Source organism: Schistocerca nitens, chromosome 1 (assembly GCF_023898315.1).
Source record: "Schistocerca nitens isolate TAMUIC-IGC-003100 chromosome 1, iqSchNite1.1, whole genome shotgun sequence".
NCBI lineage: Eukaryota > Metazoa > Arthropoda > Insecta > Orthoptera > Acrididae > Schistocerca > Schistocerca nitens.
Window position 1 is genome coordinate 1,129,210,480 of NC_064614.1, and position 6,566 is coordinate 1,129,217,045.

Genomic DNA, 6,566 nt, shown 5'->3' on the forward strand with positions numbered 1-6,566 from the left:
TTTCTGAATATATGTTTCGCCAGATTACCCCGACTTTGATTTCTGTGGCTTCCCTACTATCCCCTTTGTAAACCAATTCCTTACTAGGCTACGAAACACCTGCAGAAAAGACGAAGTCTGACGCTTGGGATAGAAGTTACTCGGGTGAGTGATCTGTTAGGGAACATTGTCAGTAGGAGCTACATTGTTAACCTGCTACAGCTACTTCCACCAAAACCCCAGAAGCTGGTGACCTGACACGCGACTGACTAGGTTTCACAGCTACGATATTTTCTGAAAGAAATGATAATTAAATCAGGACCCTAAGCTGTCGACAGGCGTCGATATATATCAACGAGGAGAGCTGAAAATGTGTGCCCCGACCGGGACTCGAACCCGGGATCTCCTGCTTACATGGCAGACGCTCTATCCATCTGAGCCACCAAGGGCACAGAGGATAGGGTGTCTGCAGGGATTTATCCCTCGCTCGCTCCCCGTGAGACACACGTTCCCAATTTAATGACCACACACTACATTCGTAGTGCCCCTGCCCATTACACTCATTACTCGCGGCAGACAATCTTACCGAGTCCCGTAAGAGTTCGGGCAATGCGCGTGCATCCAGCACAGAAGAACAAGGTCAGGTTAGACTTAACTATATGAAGGTGGTATCTATTCTTTCGGACATGTCCGAAAGAACAGATACCATCTTCTACATCTACATCCATACTCCGCAAGCCACCTGACGGTGTGTAGCAGAGTGTACCTTGAGTACCTATATCGATTCCCCCTTCTATTCCAGTCTCATATTGTTTGTGGAAATAAATGTTGTCGGTATGCCCCTGCGTGGGCTCTAATCTCTCTGATTTTATCCTCACGGTTTCTTCGCGAGATATACGTAGGAGGGAGCAATATGCTGCTTGACTCTTCGGTGAAGGAATGTTCTCGAAACTTCAACAACGGTCTGAGCTACTGAGCGTCTCTCCTGCAGAGTCTTCCACTGGAGTTTATCTATCATCTCCGTAACGCTTTCGCGATTACTAAATGATCCTGTAACGAAGCGCGCTGCTCTCCTTTGGATCTTCTCTCTCTCTTCTATCAACCCTATCTGGTACGGATCCCATACTGGTGAAGAGTATTCAAGCAGTGGGCGAACAAGTGTACTGTAACTTACTTCCTTTGTTTTCGGATTGCATTTTCTTAGGATTATTCCAATGAATCTCAGTCTGACATCTGCTTTACCGACGATCAACTTTATATGATCATTCCATTTTAAATCACTCCTAATGCCTACTCCCAGATAATTTATGGAATTAACTGCTTCCAGTTGGTGACCAGCTATATTGTAGCTAAATGATAAAGGATCTTTCTTTCTATGTATTCGCAGCACATTACACTTGTCTACATTGAGATTCAATTGCCATTCCCTGCACCATGCGTCAATTCGCTGCAGATCCTCCTGCATTTCAGTACAATTTTCCATTGTTACAACCTCTCGATATACCACAGCAATACGATATTTTCTATCCTACTGCTGTATGCCGCTCTTGGCCAAGACGTAGCGGTGACAAGAACGCCACTTACTGCAGGTTGCGACCGACATTCAAATTTAAATTCAGAGAGAGCGCGGGTTTAATTTTTTTTTTTTTTTTTTTTTGCAAGCAGCAACACTTCTACCATGAGAGATCGCTTGCGGAACAGGGCATGTGGTTTGGCAGACGGAGAAGGACTAGGCTTGGACGCCCCTTTTCCCAGAAATAGCGAAACCCGGCCTTGGCGTGGAGCTTGGCCAGGCTAACGGTCAACGTTCCGCGACCGCCACCACAGCGCCAACCGACGCCCACAGCGCCACCCTAAAGCACGCTGATTTCGGGGAGACTGCAGAGCCCCCGCAAACACCGCCAGTTGCAGACGCAAATCACAACCAGACATAATTTGCAGAACTGCGCAACTTCCTTGAGTGCGAAATTAGATTCTCAAAGAGCCGAATTGCGCACCTCCCTGAGAGCAGAAATGCGCGTTGAACACGAGGAACTAAGTTTGGAGTTGAACGATAGGAATTTTCGAACAGACTTGGCGTGCAGGTACTTGATTTACAGAAGCAGGGCGAGTTGCTACATCAGGTCGTAGTGGTAAAAAAATATTCAAATGTGTGTGAAATCTTACGGGACTTAACTGCTAAGGTCATCAGTCCCTAAGCTTACACACTACTTAACTTAAATTATTCTAAGGACAAACACACACACCCATGCCCGAGAGAGGACTCGAACCTCCGTCGGGACCAGCCGCACAGTCCATGACTGCAGCGCCTCAGACCGCACGGCTAATCCCGAGCGTCTCATACAGGAAATACAGAGGGGTCCAAAAAATGTATCCACTGTTTAAAAGACCATAACTGGCAAACTAATTGAAGGAGTTGTCTCATCTTTGGTAGTGTAATACACTACTGGCCATTAAAATTGCTACACCACGAAGATGATGTGCTACAGACGCGAAATTTAACCGACAGGAAGAAGATGCTGTGATATGCAAATGATTAGCTTTTCAGAGCATTCACACAGGGTTGGCGCCGGTGGCGACACCTACAACGTGCTCACATGAGGAAAGTTTCCAACCGATTGATTTCTTATACACAAACAGCAGGCGAGCAGAGTTGCCTGGTGAAACGTTATTTTGATTCCACGTGTGAGGAGGAGAAATGCGTACCATCACGTTTCCGACTTTGATAAAGGTCGGATTGTAGCCTATCGCGATTGCGGTTTATCGTATCGCGACATTGCTGCTCGCGTTGGTCGAGATCCAATGACTGTTAGCAGAATATGAAATCGGTGGGTTCAGGAGGGTAATACGGAACGTCATGCTGGATACCAACGGTCTCGTATCACTAGCAGTCGAGATAACAGGCATCTTATCAGCATGGCTGTAACGGATCGTGCAACCACGTCTCGATCCCTGAGTCAACAGATGGGGACGTTTGCAAGACAACAACCATTTGCACGAACAGTTCGACGACGTTTGCAGCACCATGGACTATCAGCTCGGAGACCTTCGACGATGCATCACAGACAGGAGCGCCTGCGATGATGTACTCAACGACGAACCTGGGTGCACGAATGGCAAAACGTCATTTTTTCGGTTGAATCCAGGTTCTGTTTACAGCATCATGATGGTCCCATCCGTGTTTGGCGACATCGCGGTGAACCCACATTGAAAGTGTGTATTTGTCATCGCCATACTGGCGTATCACCCGGCGTGATGGTATGGGGTGCCATTGGTTACACGTCTCGGTCACCTCTTGTTCGCACTGACGGCACTTTGAACAGTGGACGTTACATTTCAGATGTGTTACGACCCGTGGCTCTACCCTTCATTCGACCCCTGCGAAACCCTACATCTCAGCAGGATAATGCACGGCCGCATGTTGCAGGTCCTGTACGTGCCTTTCTGGATACAGAAAATGTTCGAATGCTGCCCTGGCCAGCACAATCTCCAGATCTCTCACCAATTGAAAACGTCTGGTCAATGGCGGCCGATCAACTGGCTCGTCATAATACATTCACTACTCTTGATGAACTGTGGTGTCGTGTTGAAGCTGCATGGGCAGCTGTACCTGTACACGCCATCCAAGGTCTGTTTGACTCAATGCCCAGGCGTATCAAGGCCGTTATTACGGCCAGAAGTGGTTGTTCTGGGTACTGATTTCTCGGGATCTATGCACCCAAATTGCGTGAAACTGTAATCACATGTCAGTTGTAGTATAATACATTTGTCCAATGACTACCCGTTTATCATCTGCATTTCTTCTTGGTGTAGCAATTGTAATGGCCAGAAGTGTAGTATTTTGAATTCGTTTACAAAGGAATTACGTCAGCTCCATGGAAGCGACAGCTATCCGTTTGTGCAACAGACTGTTCCTATGCTCACCCTAACTGGGAGCGTGTTAGTGGGATGAATTCAAGAATCCAAACTATGGATTTCCTCCAAAATTTTCGATACTGGTACGAATCTGGTAACATTAGCCAAAGTCAGTTGTTAAACTCCTTCAGACAACACCTTGTGTCCAAGTGAACCTGTAGTGGCAAATAACCGGACGGTAGTGTGCAGACTTTGCGTAGCTGAGGCGTGAGTTCCTGGCTTAGTACTGGAACTTGCGCACTTTCAAAAAAATGGCTCTGAGCACTATGGGACTCAACAACTATGGTCCTCAGTCCCCTAGAACTTAGAACTACTTAAACCTAACTAACCTAAGGACATCACACAACACCCAGCCATCACGAGGCAGAGAAAATCCCTGACCCCGCCGGGAATCGAACCCGGGGAACCGGGCGTGGGAAGCGAGAACGCTACCGCACGACCACGAGCTGCGGGCAAACTTGCGCACGTCAGCAGAGAGTTAAGCGATCTGTGATGACGGGGCCAGATTATAGTCCCAGTGGCGGAAGCCTGCGTGAGCTTTTTCTATGCAAAGTTTCGGCTGTACGGCACCTGGAGTCACCCGTGGATCCCGAGGAAATGATTCCATTAATATACTATAGGATGCCAGAATGGGCAAAGCGACTGTTATTAACCATCCCGATCGTCAGTATAGAACACTCTTTGGAAATGCTGTCGGTGATTGACGACTTCCAAGACGAGAGAAATTGTCGTTCAATACCTATCGTAGGAACGGATCGCGTTAATGCCCCATCACAGAATCAAAACTCTAGTAACAATAGGTCTGGACAAGCCAATGTTCGACGGCCGCGGTGGTCTAGCGGTTCTGGCGCTGCAGTCCGGAACCGCGGGACTGCTACGGTCGCAGGTTCGAATCCTGCGTCGGGCATGGGTGTGTGTGATGTCCTTAGGTTAGTTAGGTTTAAGTAGTTCTAAGTTCTAGGGGACTTATGACCTAAGATGTTGAGTCCCATAGTGCTCAGAGCCATTTGAACCATTTTTGAAGCCAATGTTCAGTCGGGTCAAGGACTAGGCAACAATTCCCACCCGAATAATCAGTACAATAGCAATGTCATGTCAGAAATGCAAAATCAACAGGCGGCGTGTACCCCCTGAAAACAATAATGAAGATATGCAGGCGACAGCGCCTTCTACCATTACGGAGACGAGTCGGAAAACAAACTGTCACAGTCCAGTTACTCCCGCTGGCTTTGTGTAGTGATTCGGGAAGTTAGGGGAACTGCCCGCAGAATCCTTTAAAAGATTTGTTAGCGAAGAATTTATCGTGTCCGAACAGACATATCAAAATCCACGCATAGCTTTAGACGCTTATGGTTCCACACAAAAGATACTCTTTGACACAGGTACAACTATCTCGACTATTTCGGAGGTGTGTTTTGATTTCCACAGGGAGAGTAATAGACTGGAAATTTTCCCAGTGACAGCGGTAAGGATAAGGAGCGCCACTCGTGCGCGAACCAAGACAGTAAACAAGTGGGTGTTGGGATTGTTACTGCAAGGATTCAGCCGGATCTCTTTGTGGCGAAATTATCAGTACCTACATTGAAGAGCCAAAGAAGCTGGTACACCTGCCTAATATCGTGTAGGGTACGCAGAAGTGCCGCAACACGACGTAGCTTGAATTCGACTAATGTCTGAACTAGTGCTGGAGGGAATTTACCCCATGAACCCTGCAGGGCCGTCCATAAGACCGTAAGAGTACAAGGGGTGGACATCTCTTCTGAACAGCAAGTTGTAAGGTGTCCCAGATATGCTCAATAATGGTCATGTCTGGGGAGCCTGGTGGCCAGCGGAAGTGTTTAAACTCAGAGAGTGTTCCTGGAGCCACTCTGTAGCAATTCTGGACGTGTGAGGTGTCGCATTGTCCCGCTCGAATTTTCCAAGTCGGTCGGAATGCAAAATGGACATAAACGGATGTAGATTATCAGACAGGATGCTTACCTACATGTCACCTGTCAGAGTCGTATGTATACGTAATGTAAGTAAGCTGTGTAGGTTTTTATGTTGGAAACACCACGTAGTGCTCTGTATGAAAATCGCTGACTGCGCTGTGTGCAGTCTGTGGCTGGTTGGACTCATTGTTGGAATATTCGCTTGTGTAGTGTTGGGCAGTTGGATGTGAACAGCGCGTAGTGTTGGGCAGTTGGAGGTGAGCCGCCAGCAGTGGTGGATGTGGAGAGAGAGATGCCAGAGTTTTGAGAGGTTACTACAGGGTGTTTCAAAAATGGCCGGTATATTTGAAACGGCAATACAAACTAAACGAGCAGCGATATAAATACACGGTTTGTTGCAATATGCTTGGGACAACAGTACATTTTCAGGCAGACAAACTTTCGAAATTACAGTAGTTACAGTTGTCAACAACAGATGGCGCTGCGGTCTGGGAAACTCTATAGTACGATATTTTCCACATATCCACCATGCGTAGCAATAATATGGCGTAGTCTCTGAATGAAATTACCCGAAACCTTTGACAACGTGTCTGGCGGAATGGCTTCACATGCAGATGAGATGTACTGCTTCAGCTGTTCAATTGTTTCTGGATTCTGGCGGTAAACCTGGTCTTTCAAGTGTCCCCACAGAAAGAAGTCACAGGGGTTCATGTCTGGCGAATAGGGAGGCCAATCCACGCC

At 47.4% G+C, this 6,566-nt stretch overlaps 1 non-coding gene across 1 annotated transcript; it reads right to left on the reverse strand.

Annotated features, from left to right (window-relative positions):
• Positions 1-354: 354 nt before the first annotated feature.
• Trnat-ugu (transfer RNA threonine (anticodon UGU)) lies at positions 355-429 on the reverse strand. Its single transcript has one exon. It is a non-coding gene; the product is annotated as a tRNA-Thr (tRNA).
• Positions 430-6,566: the final 6,137 nt, after the last annotated feature.